This window comes from Numida meleagris, chromosome 1 (assembly GCF_002078875.1).
Source record: "Numida meleagris isolate 19003 breed g44 Domestic line chromosome 1, NumMel1.0, whole genome shotgun sequence".
Lineage (NCBI taxonomy): Eukaryota > Metazoa > Chordata > Aves > Galliformes > Numididae > Numida > Numida meleagris.
Genome location: NC_034409.1, coordinates 187700343 through 187714654, shown reverse-complemented (window position 1 = coordinate 187714654; position 14312 = coordinate 187700343). Strand labels below are relative to the sequence as shown.

Genomic DNA, 14312 nt, shown 5'->3' with positions numbered 1-14312 from the left:
TTACATGCGATGTTATAAAGTTGCCTCATTAGTATGATAATGGTGGCTTTCTCTTCTCCTTGCTGTCTTTGATGTAGTCAAACAATTTATAAATGGGTTGCGTTGTTATGTCTTTGATATATCTTATGCTATGTAATGCAGCCACCAATCCAGTGAGTAATTATCCATTGCCAGAATTCATCTGTAGCTGGAAAAGCTCTTTACGTAGAGGAAATTATTTAGCAAAAATACATTTTTATATTTATGACTGAGGAAGGGGAAATAAACGGGCATCTGCTTTTTCTGCAAAATACTCCTAGTGTTTTAAATAGGTGCTTTATGGCAATTCTGAAATTTAAACATCCAAGCCACTGGGAAGTTATCCAAACAACAGCCGTTTAGATATATTCGGCACCGTGTGCATGAAGAAAAATAAAAATGCAGTTGGCTCTGTGTGGGACTGCCAAACTTCCTTTGTTAAGTGTACTTTGACAAAAAGGGCAATCATGTAAGCTCTCCTGTTGTTTGCATGTTGCAGTGGGAGGAAGAAAAGTTGCAGGCTGGGTCTTCCTTAGTCCGGAGGTGCTCCCTCCAGAGGAACGTTTGCTGTCAGGCTTCCTCCAGGATGGCGGAGGCAGGATGAGTGGGCACGTCCCACCCCTGGCACACTGGGGCTCACTCTTTGGCTCTAAAAAGAGATTTAGGATGGATTGTATAAAGCATATCTGCATACAGACTGTTCCAAACACCTTGCAAAATTATATATGACAGTGACAGAAGATACAGTCATAAAATATGTTCTTTATAGAGTCCTGTAACATTATCGTATAGAATGCTTTACAAATTTTAGCTCTTTTCCTTTCCCTTGTAAGGTATTTGTAACTATTTCTTTATAAATCTATCATGTTACTACTTATTCAGCTCTGTAAGACTTTCAAAATAATAGGGACAGCTCAGGTCAGTGCTATTCAAGCTCTGAATCCATACCTCATAGATAAAAGTTTTTTTCTGAACGTTTCTTGAGAATGCTATTTGCATGCTTGCGGTGAAATTTTATTTTTGTCATAAGAGAGTAAGTGTACAAGAAAACATCTTCCAAGCTGATTGCTTATAGTCTTATGGCAAAAATAAAATTTCTTTCTTGCAGCTTTATCCCACAGCCAGATCTCAGTTCTCCTGATTTAATTGCTTTTCTTTCTTTTCTTTTTATTTTCCCACAAATCAATGGTGTACTCCAGCAAACAGAAAACAGAAAACCCCATTCCTAGCAGGGTGCTATTGCAATAATTGCTATTGATGATTGGAAGCTGATCAGCACTGATGTCTTCAGTGCAATACCTTGGTAAAAGGAAAATACAGATATGAAAATGATTGTCAACAAGTAAATTAAAAGTAACACAGCTGCATAGCTTTTTCTGGTTTTTGTTTGTTGTATAATTGTTGGGTAATTGAATTATTACGCAGTTTTACCTTTTTTTTTTTCTGGAAGAATAATTAGCTTTTCTCTGTGTGCATGATTTGAATTAAACATTGTTTTCTGAATGCGCTTTTGGAGATAATATAATGCAATAATTTCTAATGGCCTGTGTGCACAGAGTTTCTTGCTGCTAAAATCTGGACAGTAGACATCAGGAGAGTGTGGTTTTGTGACAAATCTTCCATTATGCTTAGCTTCTTTGGACAAGAAAAAGCCAAGAATTTTTTAAACAAGTACTCTAAGACATAGAAAGTTTGTAGGAGCCTATTTGTTTTCTTAGGACCAGGATGAAAATTGAGTGGGGAGGGTAAGAAGGTTATAGAATGAACTCGTGTGCACACACTTATGCAAAACCTGACAGAGCAGCCACCTTCAAATGTTAGAGATTGGACCTGCTTTGTGCAGAAAGGGGACCTGAACTTGCGTTTCCAAGAAGCGAAATGGAGCCTGCAGTGGCAGAAAGTGCACTTAAACACAACAGTGTGGTGCTCACGTGCACGTGCTCTGTACCTGCACCAGGATGTCTGGTTATGGCAACATGGGTGGGTTCTAAGATCACAGAATTGTTTGAGTTGGAAGGGACCTTTAAAGATGATCTAGTCCAATTCCTCTGCAATGAGTGGGGACATCTACAGCTAGATCAGGCTAGATGTATCTCCAGAGCTACCCATCTCAAGCTGGAGCTCCCACCTCCTCATACGTCTCACCTCCCTACAGTTGAATACAGAGATCCTCGTTCTGGTAGAGCTGGCGCACAGGTTTCTCCCCAACTCAGTGGGACATGCTTCTTGGTTCTGTGAGATCCTTGCAGCCTGAGGACTAGGCCTGTGCTGCAGAAGCTATCTTCAGATTTAGTGAAGGGAAAGAGTAAAAGGCATTAATAAGCAGCAAAGAGCTGGGAGGTCAAAGAGGCGGATCTGTTCTTATTAGGACCTGTGGTAGCTTTTCTCATCTCCTCAGCCAGCACCTTCTTGAGTGTCAGCACGGCAGCTCCTGTCCTGCACTTCCAGTTCGTGCTTCCCCTTTGGCCTGACTTTTAGGCTATGGGCTCTAAGCCAGTCTCTGTGGTAGGACAGTATCTCCTTGATTTTCCTACAAAACTTAAGGGTGTCCTGGTAGATGTTAGGCATCTAAAACCCAGACATGAACTCTTACAATTACAGTTAGGGTTAAAATTTCATCTGGAGAGCAGAAAAAAGAAGAACTGGATGAATGGCAGTCTTAAGTGTCTTAACCATGATGATAATGGTTCTTTTGTGTTAGGTGATCTGCACCAGTATTTTTATTCAAGGCATGTTTTCATGATATTTTGAAAAGCCTTATTTTAATTCAGAAATGGAACAAAAGATTCCAACAGTGTGTGCTTGCAGCCTTGAAGGCCAACTGTATCCTGGGCTGCATCAAAAGAGAGGTGGCAGCAGGGTAAGAGAAGTGATCCCCACTACTCTGCCTTTGTGAGGGCCCATCTGCAGTACTGCATCCTGGCAGTACAGGAAGGACATGGAGCTACTGGAGTACATCGAGAGGAGGGCCATGAAGATTCTCAAAGGGCTGGTGCATCTCTCCTATGAAGAAAGGCTGAAATAGTTGGGTTTGTTCAGTCTAGAGAAGAGAAGGCTCTGTGGAGACCTCATTACAGCCTTCCAGTACCTAAATGGAGCTTATAAACATGAGGGGGACCAACACAGGGAGACAGTGACTGGACAAGAGAGAACAGTTTAAAAGTGGTGAGATTTAGATTAGATATTAGAAGGGATTTTTTTTTTTTTTATTCAAAGGGTGGTGAAGCACTTGGAACAGAGAGATTGCCCAGAGAGGTTGCGGAGGTGAAGTTGGACGGGGTGTTGGGCAGCCAGATCTGGTGGGTGGCAACACTGCCTGCAGTAGGGGATTGGATCTGGACAGTCTTTAATGTCCCTTCCAACCCAACCATTCTCTGATTCTATGATTTTGAAGAACCTGAAAATTTTGGAAATTGAACACTCTACCCCCAAACCACTGCTAGCTAAATGTTCACATGTCTTTAAGTAAAATCAGATATTGACTTTTAATTGCTCTTAATGTTCTTGGTTTGCCATGGAAAACTCAAGTGTAAAAGTTCTTTATATGTCATTTTATTTATTAGTCTGGGTTATAAACTATTTCTGTCATGTATTCCATTTATCTACAATTTCTACCTCAGTGTGGTTGTAGTGGCTTGATTGCTAATGTTACTCTTTCCCTCAAGCAGCAAGATAGCATACAGGATGCCAATAATATTGCCTGAGACCAACTCAACTCTTTTCGAGGCAGTTCTGCTCTTACGTGTTTTATTAAAGTTATTAAAATGCTTTGAGGTTGTCGCATGAAAGGACTATTGTTATGAAAGTAAACGTGATCATTTGAACATAGGAACTTGAATAACTTAAGGCAAAGATTGATGTCTTGAATTTTTCTCATTAAACCACAATCAAGAAGAAATCAAGAGATGTTAACTGCATGCGGTTATGCTATAAAAATAAGTACTCTAAATGATTGGAAGAGGTACAGAAAAGTAACAGAGCAATTAATCATGTTGATCTGAGAGGGTGAGCTAAAGCACTGTGAAATACATTCTGATAATTCTTCATATTGATAGCTTTTGAGTTTCAAGGTTCAATATTAAAAGTAGGGATTCTTTTTTGCCAGTTACCCTATTCCTCAATTTCAATGGGAAAGACACACTGAGGTTTTGGTTTGTTTGGACGTGGAATATGTTTGAATCGTGAGACTCAAATTATAAATGCCATCATCATTGGTCCTATGGTTGAGTTTTTACATCTGAAGAGGTAAATCACTTTAAAAGGAAGTTTATCCTCATGCAGTATCTCATAGCAGCAGAAAAACAGCATCCATGTAAAGTGTTTAAATGACAGTTGACTTTCACCCCTATTTTACAGAATAGTGTTGTTAGAAATCTTTTTCTGGCTTTTAGATACCAAAATGCTTTCATGATGATAACAGTCCTAAGAACTGGTGTCCTGTATTTGAAAATATGCATTTTTTCCCCCCAGAAATCTTAGTTTATCATTCTAGTTTAACTCATTTATTCTATTTATAATTCAAGACAGAAGCTGTTTAACTTTCAAAAATGAATGTGTATATAATGATACAAATAGTACATGGTTTCTGAACTGTTAGCTGTTGATAAAAATAAAGATTACCCATAAACAACATTCACAAACTGAACAGTTTTCACTGCAGATGAGTTGTTTTAGATGTAATGTGGTGCATACCGGATAGGAGAATGTAGGCCAGAAGATGTTTTTTCAGAGTGGGCTCTGGTTTAGAGTCATCTGGGGTAAACTGAGTATCCCTGGTAGAATGGCAACCTACAAATATTTGCAAAAAGGCAGGAAAATTTGGTTTAAAAGATTAACAAAACTGGGATGCATAACAAAAAATATTTTCTGTAAATGCTGACATACTGAATCATTTTTCTGATGGTCTTCTGGCAATAGCGGAAATTAACTCTTCGAGTTAGGGGTTATGATGACACTTAATAACCAGATCATTCTCATATCTCTATTCTAATGCAGCTAATTGCAGAGTGGGCCTATCTACACTATGTATTCTTTTTTTCATTTTTATTTTGCTTTCAAGAAGCTGTCCCACAGTCTAATTTGAAAGACAGATAAGAAGTTCACTTGAATCAGTAGTTATTCGCAAAAAAGAATAGAAAATGATTAAGAAATCACAGAGTATTAGATAAACACATTTTTCATTACATTATATATATATATTTAATTCCAAACAAAGCAGACCCTCTCTTTTCTTCAGTATTTACATGCATACTGTAATAACTTTAGATTTCTTCATAAGCTCTATGTTTCAAACCAGAGCTCACTACATTATTTCGAGTCCACTGGGGTTACAATGAAGTGATAAAACTTGTAGGACTTGTTATTGCCTTGGCTAAAGGTGAAATGACTGCTCCGCTAAGAGACATCTCACATAGCTGCCAAGCTGTAAGGGGAGGTGGACAGTTTTACTTGCATTTAGGCCAAGGAGGGCCCATGCTGATCAGATTCAGTGAGATGACAGCAGCGCGTCACTTATTTGTAGAACTACCTATCACCAGAGTTATGTCAGACCACTGGAATAATCTTTTCAAATGGAGTTTATAAGTGCTCTGTTTTACAGCTTCATGGAAAGATCTTTTCTTTTTACACATAATGGTGTGGGGAAAAAATATATGAGTTTTTTTTCTTTCTGGAGCTCTTATGTTGCTTTTGCTTAACACAGTTGGAATTCTAAGGCATTTTCTTATGTTTTGATTTAATCCAGAACCATATAGCTACTCAACTCTTCTTTCCCCCCTTTTTCCTATTTGCAGTTGGTTATGATCCCATGTGCACTGTGATTAATATATAACTGTAGGGATAAGCTGCTTAAGTAGAGATTTATTATGCTTATAATTCACTTCCACCTCACAATCAGCATAATAATAATAAATAAATTCAACTAATCTTACAAAAATGCAAGAGTGATATTTTAAAACAAGATACTGATGAATAATAAACTACTGAAGTTAATCCTTTACAATCCTTTTTTTTTTTCATTTTTTTTTTTTCATCTGTGAGGAATTTTGCTCTTATATTGCCTGGCTGTTCCATCTTTGTGGGCCCATCACCTGCTGTAACTATTAATGAGTAATAATGGAGGTTGTTGTTTAAATTAGCTTATGTTGATGGAAGAAATAGCTGTTAATCAGCTATAGGTGAACTGTTTGGAAAGAACAGAGTATCTCCTCTCTTCCTCTCCAATTTAATCTCAGAGAACACAATTAATCTTAGCTGGCTGCCATGCAGTGATGATGCCTCTTTTTCCCCATGCGGTGCCATTCTGGCGTGCACATGCTGTCAGGTACAGCCCAGCCTTTCATCTCTTATCCAGAGGCCTCAATGGCATGTCACATAAAGCAGCTTTTCCTTTCCACATTTAGCCAGTGCAGAGATCATCTTAAAAACAGGGTGAGTAACTTTTCTGGTTAAATTATCTCTTGTTTACTTAAAACCAAGATGGACACAAAGATGTTCAGAAAACAATTGCCACGACAATGGTTGCATTAATTGCTTCTCTGAGTGCTCATGCTGTGATTCAGATGGAATCAGTTTGAGTCTGTTCTAATAAATAAGTGCTTTTATTATCATAGGCCACAAGCTACTGTTTTCTTCAGAGAAAAATAAGAATGTCTGTTTCTCTTTCATATTTTCATTAAGTAATTTCAATGTATTGTTTCCATCTTTTTTAATTAAAAAAAAAAGAGAGAGAAAAAACAGTATATTTATTGTATTTATAACTTTACTTGGACTTTCCACTCTTGGTCTACACAATATATCATATTGTGTTACGTCCCAGTGTGCAGCATTGTGAATATCATATTTAATTCATAAGATGCTCATTATTTTATTGTAATTGTTTTATTTCTTTGCAGTCCTATGCAGTGTTCAAGTATATTATGAAAATGGGTTTGTGTGATGTGCAAGTATGGTGCATTTTTCTGGCATTATTTGCCTCTCTGTCCTGCATATGCAATTCAAAACAGCATAATAAAATGTGTTTGATTTGCATTCTGAACTGTGTTTGGCATCACTCACTGTGTTTGCAAATAGAGATCAGTCTGAAACACTGACAAGATACAATCTGTCCTTTGGCATCACTGTCCCTGGAGAAAACTGGGAGATGAGAATTCTCTTTTAGTTCCTACGGTTAATTATCAAACTATACTTTTAGGGTACTGTATAAGACTGGTATGTACATAACTTGCTGCAATTGGAAGGCACCCTACCAAAGAGATGTATGAGTAGCTGTTGTAAAATGTAGAAATATTGTCATATAGTATGATTTTAAGACAATTTCTTATAAAGGAAGAGCTTATATATATATATATATATATATACAGATATTTTTTTATGGTGCTAATTTTGTCTCAGCTGATGTGTGGCAGGGAAATCTTGGTGAGGAACATGCAGTTATAGCTTTAATCTATGTTAACAACTTCAAATAAGCAATTTTAGCTAATCCCTTGATTCTCTCATAGGTGCAGTATGATAGTCTTTAGTACCAGGCAGGAGACCCAAAAGTCGTGTGAAGCACTTGCAAACAGTTATGAAGACTGAAGCTCTATTTTAACAATATCTTACATATACCCCCACAAAAAAGTAAAACAAGGTTCCCCATTTTCCACCGCTATAGACGCACGTTGCAAGTCTATTCAGAAATGACAGCCTTTAGATGCAAAAGCATATGAAGCTACACAGCTTGCACAGCTTCTAGCTCTTCTAAGATGATGCCAGTGCCGTTCTGAGTGACTCATGCAGCTCTCCTACTTGTTAATCAATTAATTAATCTTAGCCAATGTTAACTAATCTGAGGCTATCATCTGCCTTTCCTGAAGCTCAGTAGAGCAATAACTTTGTCATTATTAAACTAGAATTGGATTTGAATAGCAGACTTTGCATGAAAACTGTATTTCAGTTCTAGGCTAGGAATCTTCCATTAATTTCTGCCTGTCTTCCATCGGGTCATTCCTCCCTATTCCATGCAGCAGCATTTAAGCTGGGCATGGATTAATAGCAGTGATACTGCTTATCTCTAAAAATTTTGCTCAAGAAATTGTTATTTTGATAACCAATGTCATAACTTATTCATTAACCTGATGTTGTTGGTGTGTAATAAGAGGCCTGGAAGACTTGTATACTTTATTTCATTTAAGTCTTGAACAGCTATATCATGCTATTTTATATGTTTGTGAAATATTCATTAGCCTCGAGGCATAAAGAAGGTGTAAGAAAATGGGAATGCTCACATATTTAATATTTTATTGTTGTCCTTCTATAAAAATACTCTGTCGTAAAGCCAATACAATGGGCTTTTAACCCACTCTCTAGGGGATCAGAATATTTTTACTTATTTCCTAAACGTGATATTGTTTTCCAGTTAGCTATGAGGTACATACACTTAATTTTGATTTTCTTAGCAGAAAACTTTCATAAGGATTTTAAGTGGATTGTTTTCGAATGGAGATGTTCTCCATCTTTGTAAGGTAACGTAGGGTCAGGAAATTCTATATTAGTAAAAAACTTGGCAGTTAAGAAGTATCAATTTACTGATTTAAAATAGCTTTTCAGGATTAAGTGAAACTGATCCTATTTGCTTCTGTTTGTTTTCAGGACTATTCTTATAGACTGTTCATGGTTTTGTTTGGTGTAATGTGCTATTGAAAGAACCTTCATCTTGAAACAGGACACGCTGTTACTATTTGTAACTTCCTCCAGCCTACCTTGCCTTGTCTTTTCCATTTTTCACATTTGTCTTCATATGTAGGGGTAAAAAAGTCCCTGACTTCCTTGACTGAGATTCTTGTTATTTGACTTAGACAACAGCAGGAGAATGTTTTTTGTTTTGTCTTTACAGAAATCGTTATGGTCCCTCGTGCCTTACACTGGACAACATCTGAAACATTCAGATACAATTATTGTGTTGCTCTGATCACAATGCCTCCTATATGTGTTCATGGAGACTGCAACAGCTACAAAGATAACAATAACACTGTTTGATAGAGCAAATTCTCAGCTAAGCTCTCTCTTTCAACATAGTCACCACCATTAGCAGTGCATTTTCACCAGAGCTAGGTGTTGTGCATGTCAAAATCTGCACAATCAGAGGTAACCCACTGTGACCACTGCTGAAACACACCATCCACTGCCTCACTGTGCTGACATCCCCTGTTTTGTCTCCATAAAAGTTCAGCAAGCATCAATGAATGTCAGTGGGTACAGTTTTTTCCACGTGGAGGAATTCAGTGACACACGTTCATTTCGTACACACTTGCATGTCAGATGCCCTTTGTCAGTCTGCTCCTCTGCTGTTGCAAAGCAACAAAATGTAACAGAACATTGGTAGGAAGTTTCAACCTCTACTACTATACTACCAGTATCCATCTCTGACATCATGGGCCAACATTATAAAATAGGAGGCATTATTTTCGGATCAGCCCTCATATTGACATAGGAATACCTGTTTGAAAGCTCCCCTTAAGTACATATGCTGGATATCACCATTTGCTAGCCACATTCAACATTGAGACAGCTTTATGAAAGCTCCGCGTGCAATTTCCTAAATTCCTGATGAGCCAAACATTTAATGTAGATCTGTATGCATAAACGTATTTAAAAAAACTTTATCTGGGAGATTTTGAAAATTTTTATTTCAAGTCTGAAACAAAGAATTACGTATGTGTATATTAGTAAGTTAAAACACTATTATTCTAATAAGAGATAGTAATGTTAGTGAGAAAGACATTAAATCAGGACCATTATATTGCAAATACAAAGAAATAACCTGCTGGAAATAATACGATATATTTTTCCTCCAACTTTTATTACAGTTGGCATATGAAGTGCATTCTCTTTCTAATTAATTTAAAATGGCATTTCAAACTTCTTTCTGTTGAAAATACTGTGGGGAACAGACGTACCTCTAAGTGGCAAACTGGAAAGCAGTGTACATGATTCTTCACTTAGCTGGTAAAGGAAAGTACACAAAAGGGAGGATGTTTACTAATGCTTGTTTTAGAAATTTACTGATGCTGTGCAAAATACAGTTAAAGACTTTTATCATTAAAAAGATTGTTTAATTTCAGCAACACACCTTAAGCTTTGCCACCCTTTCTAATTAAATATTTAGTTGTGTAGTAAATTAGGCATGTCATGATCTCTGCAAAGTAGCTCTCCGTTTACTGCCGCATAAATGTTTTACAAGCTGCTGTATTGTTTCTAATAAATTAATAATGAAGATTTAGATTTTAACTGATTAATAATCTAATTTTGCATTTAGAATCTAATTTAGGTCTGGAGACAAAATTGAAGTAAATATCTTTGGCAGTGATCCCAATTCTTTGACAAAGTCACCAAGTGATAAGGAAAAAAACAAATCAAGATAGAAGAAATGAAATGGTTGGAGCATTTAGGAGAAGAAATGTTTCCCTATGAAAACAAAAAATGCTCTGTATGTGACTTCTACTGTCATATGGTCAATGGCCAGTGCAAATTTTATACGGGAAACTGCCAGGAGTCTGTAAAATAGTGTATGAATTTAACTAAGAACTAATTGGTTTAAGTGTTGCCGTTTATGCCACCAAGCTTAATGCTGGTATTTTGAAATATCATAAACTTTCTGGAACGTTACATCTACTTCTGGCGCCCATAAAACAACAATATTAACAAATGCTTTGGGAAACAACCAAAAGCAGATTGTGAAGTGGTCTAAATAAGTCTTCTTAAGGTGGGATGGAAAAAGCTTAACTCAGCAAAAGGAAGGTTGTGAATAGCTGTGCTGGCACATTTAGATATTGCAAAAAATATAGGGATAAGCAGGCTTATTGAAAACTTTGTCAGAGTTCTAAAAACGGTTGACATGGTGGAGACTGACCAACTTTGATGTCAGAGTAAGGTACAGCATGCAGAGGAAGGAAAATTGACAACCAGAAAAATGGAGAGGTGGGGCACATCTCCCTTCTAAAACCCGAGGGCCTAAAGGTTGGGCCTATGCTTTTATGGGATCTGTGAGCCTCTTGTTTGATGCCTGCTCTAATGCTGAATGAGGTGAACAGCTCTCTTTTTGCCTTAGTGGCAGTATCTTCAACATTTAAATCTCAGACTTGTGGTAGGCAATGCTTCAGAGGTTCATCTGTTCACCTCCTGATACTGAGATGAAATTCTACACTAAGTACAACTGGGAAGTGTACTGGAGATTTTACTCCTTACAACTACCACGTTTACCTCCATACTTCTGAAGAACCTTGTTCTTGTCAGTAGTCCTCTTATGTCAGTAGTCCATTTCTGCTTCTAGGAAATAGAAGGTTCCCCCAGGCACAGAAAGACTTCAGTTTAATTTGGGATATGAGCATGAAACATCATGGTTTGTGTTTTAGAGGATTCCCCTAACAGCCCATTTTGGCTATTTTTGCATTATAATATAATTCAAAGTCAAAATTTGATGCTTTACAAATGTTCCAGTAAGAATGGCTTGAATGGAAATACCATGGTTTAAACCTGTCCTATCATGTCTCTCTGTAGTAATAGGTCTTATTTGTTGAGTGGAGAGATGATTATTGTAATTGATGTAATTAACTTTTCTTGTGATTATCTTAGGCTTGAGAATGTATTTTGCTCTTTCCCAATTATGGTTGTTTCTTTGATAGAACTAAGCATGCTGTGTGAAATAATGAAGGTGGTTTGGGAAGGACTTAATGTATATAATTGGAAACTAAGATGAGGTAGTCTTCTATCAACAGGGGGGCAGGAGAGCTGGGCTGTATAATTGAAGTACAGCGTAATGGGATTACCTACAATTTTTAAACATTACTTTCATTAAGGAAAATAATAAGCATGTTTATTAAATATAGTCTCTGCTTGGGACAATATTTGTTATTATGAAAAAGCTCTTGCAATTAAGCTTGGGTATAAAAAAATGTATTGAACATACTACATCAGTTTCTGGAAAATGCTTTTGTGCATAAAATTTCACTAAAATAAAAGAGCTTTCACAGCAGAGGCAGTTAGCCAGACATTAGTAGAGCTCACATCTAACATTCCCCGTAAATTTTTCTATGTGCTTTCACTTAGTCAAGGTCAAATCAAAAGAAGTCATATTCAAATATACTTAAACATCTATCTTTTAAAAGCTTTTAATGATTCTGTTTTTCATGGTTATACTTAGTAGAACTAAAGTCTAGATTCTTTTTTTTCTGAGGAGTATTTTCTGCTGAAGCTATAGAAGTATGATGATTTAGGATTTATGAGATGGATTTCTGAGCCAAATTTTGCAGGAGGTCAGATACAATTCTCGTAGGAGTCCTTCCTGTCATTAAATATGTATCTGTGAAACTCTCCATAATAGCAGAAAGTATTTTCAAACTGTATAAAGCATTTTAAATGTGACTGCTATGTTGGGGCTGTGGTATAATGCAATGTTCCCTATAGATGTTCTTTTATTTCTTTTCATTATCACTTTCGAGGATTTTTTCAGAAAAGCACTAAACTGTAGCGTATAGCTGGTTTCCTTAATCAGAGCTTTTACCGAAAGGAACTGCTTTCAACCAGAACTGCAAATCCTTCTAGTTTACTTCCAGGAGTTCTGCTACGGCAATGCCTTGAACACAATACTCACTGGGTCATAAAGTACAGCTTTTTCTAAGCATACATGTAAATTGGGATTTGCCTGTACTGTGAGGACACATGTTAAAAGTTTCTTCTGTCACAATATGCATATATTAAAAAAGCTCTTTTTTTCTAATTTAAAAAAGAAGTCTACTAAGGGTACATTATTGTACGTTACGGCTAAATAGATAATGAAATGCTAAAATTGAGGGGAAAAAAAAGAGAAAAAGATAGTGCTGTTCTAATCTCATTTTTCCTAGGCCACTATCATGTTCTGTATCACCTGCCCCATTCAGCAATGGGCTCACATTCTCTGTTGCCTTACTTTTGCTGCTGAAGTACCTATAGAAAATATTCCTGTTGCTCTTCATATGCCTGGCCAGATTTGACTCCAGATGGCCTTCACATTTCCTAACTCCATCCCAGAATATCCAAACAATGTCTCAAAATTCCTTCTGTTCTCCTGTCCCTTCTTTCACCTCTTGTAGGCTTTTTTAATCTGAGTTTTGTTGTGAGCAACTTGTGCATCTATGCAGGCTTCTTGCCACTCTCGCTTAAACTCCTATTATTGTGATAGACTGTCCTTGAGTCTGGAAGAGATGATCCTTGAGTAACAACCGGCACTCCTGGGCCTTTCTTCTGTGTGGGACTGTATCCTATGGCTTTCTTTCAAGTAAGTAGATCCCAAGAAAAAATACTTATAGGCTTGGCTAACACATGGTGCTCATTTTCTTGTGTTTTATTGCTAGAAAAAAATTCAGATCCAGTCTCCAGAACCATTTGCCATACTGAGAACTGACAGAATGGTGCCAACTCATATAAATCTGAACCAGTTGTTCTTCAGGGAACGTATAAAAATGGAAAATGTAATCTTGCATACTAAGTAAAAATGTCAACCTTTAATCACAGATCTACCTACCTTCTCAGATGCAGAATTTATTTTTACTTCTCATTACTGTTAAATAAGATTATATTTTATTCAGTGGGAAATCTCCTGGAAGCAGAAGGTGAAGAATTCCAAGGAAAAACTCAAGTCATTTATTTTATTAAGAGAAACTGTTGGACATCCAGAAAGAGGAAATATAAGGTCTGGGATATGGGACAAATGACAAACTCTGTTGTAACTCTCCTATCTACATTAGCCTCAAGATTGTTTCTTTGCCAAGACCTCTCACAAAGAGCCTTGCCTTTCTGTCAGTATATTTGTAATTTAAGACCATTTTGAAAAAAAAAAAAAAAATGGCAACATCGTATTCCTCCCCCTTTTCCCAGGTGAAGGGTTGATTTAATATTTTCCTTCCCTGCTTTCACCAATTTTTCCCTTATTCTGTGCCTACTGGTGTCATTCCCACACCTCTCTTAAAACTTTTTGTCCCCTGAAACCTTCCTTCTTTTCATTATCCTCACATAAATTTGTCAATATTGGACCACACAGTAAAAATTTTCTGTTTTTTCCTTTAATTGTGACTCCCTGAAATAACTTCAGACTCTGTTACTGACAACAGAGAAAAGGAGTTTTTTCCTCTGTAGATGAAGAGTGTGGGGATTCTCAAGCCCATAGTTTAATGAAGAAACGTAGTGCTCTGAATACGGAAGAAATAGTTTTCCTTCCTTCCTTCCTTCCTTCCTTCCTTCCTTCCTTCCTTCCTTCCTTCCTTCCTTCCTTCCTTCCT

The 14312-nt window shown here is 36.9% G+C and overlaps 1 protein-coding gene across 3 annotated transcripts in view; it reads left to right on the top strand.

The window, feature by feature from the left end:
- The window catches only part of DLG2 (discs large MAGUK scaffold protein 2), a 1019534-nt gene that overhangs the window by 514913 nt on the left and 490309 nt on the right, over positions 1-14312 (top strand). The window lies entirely within an intron of this gene.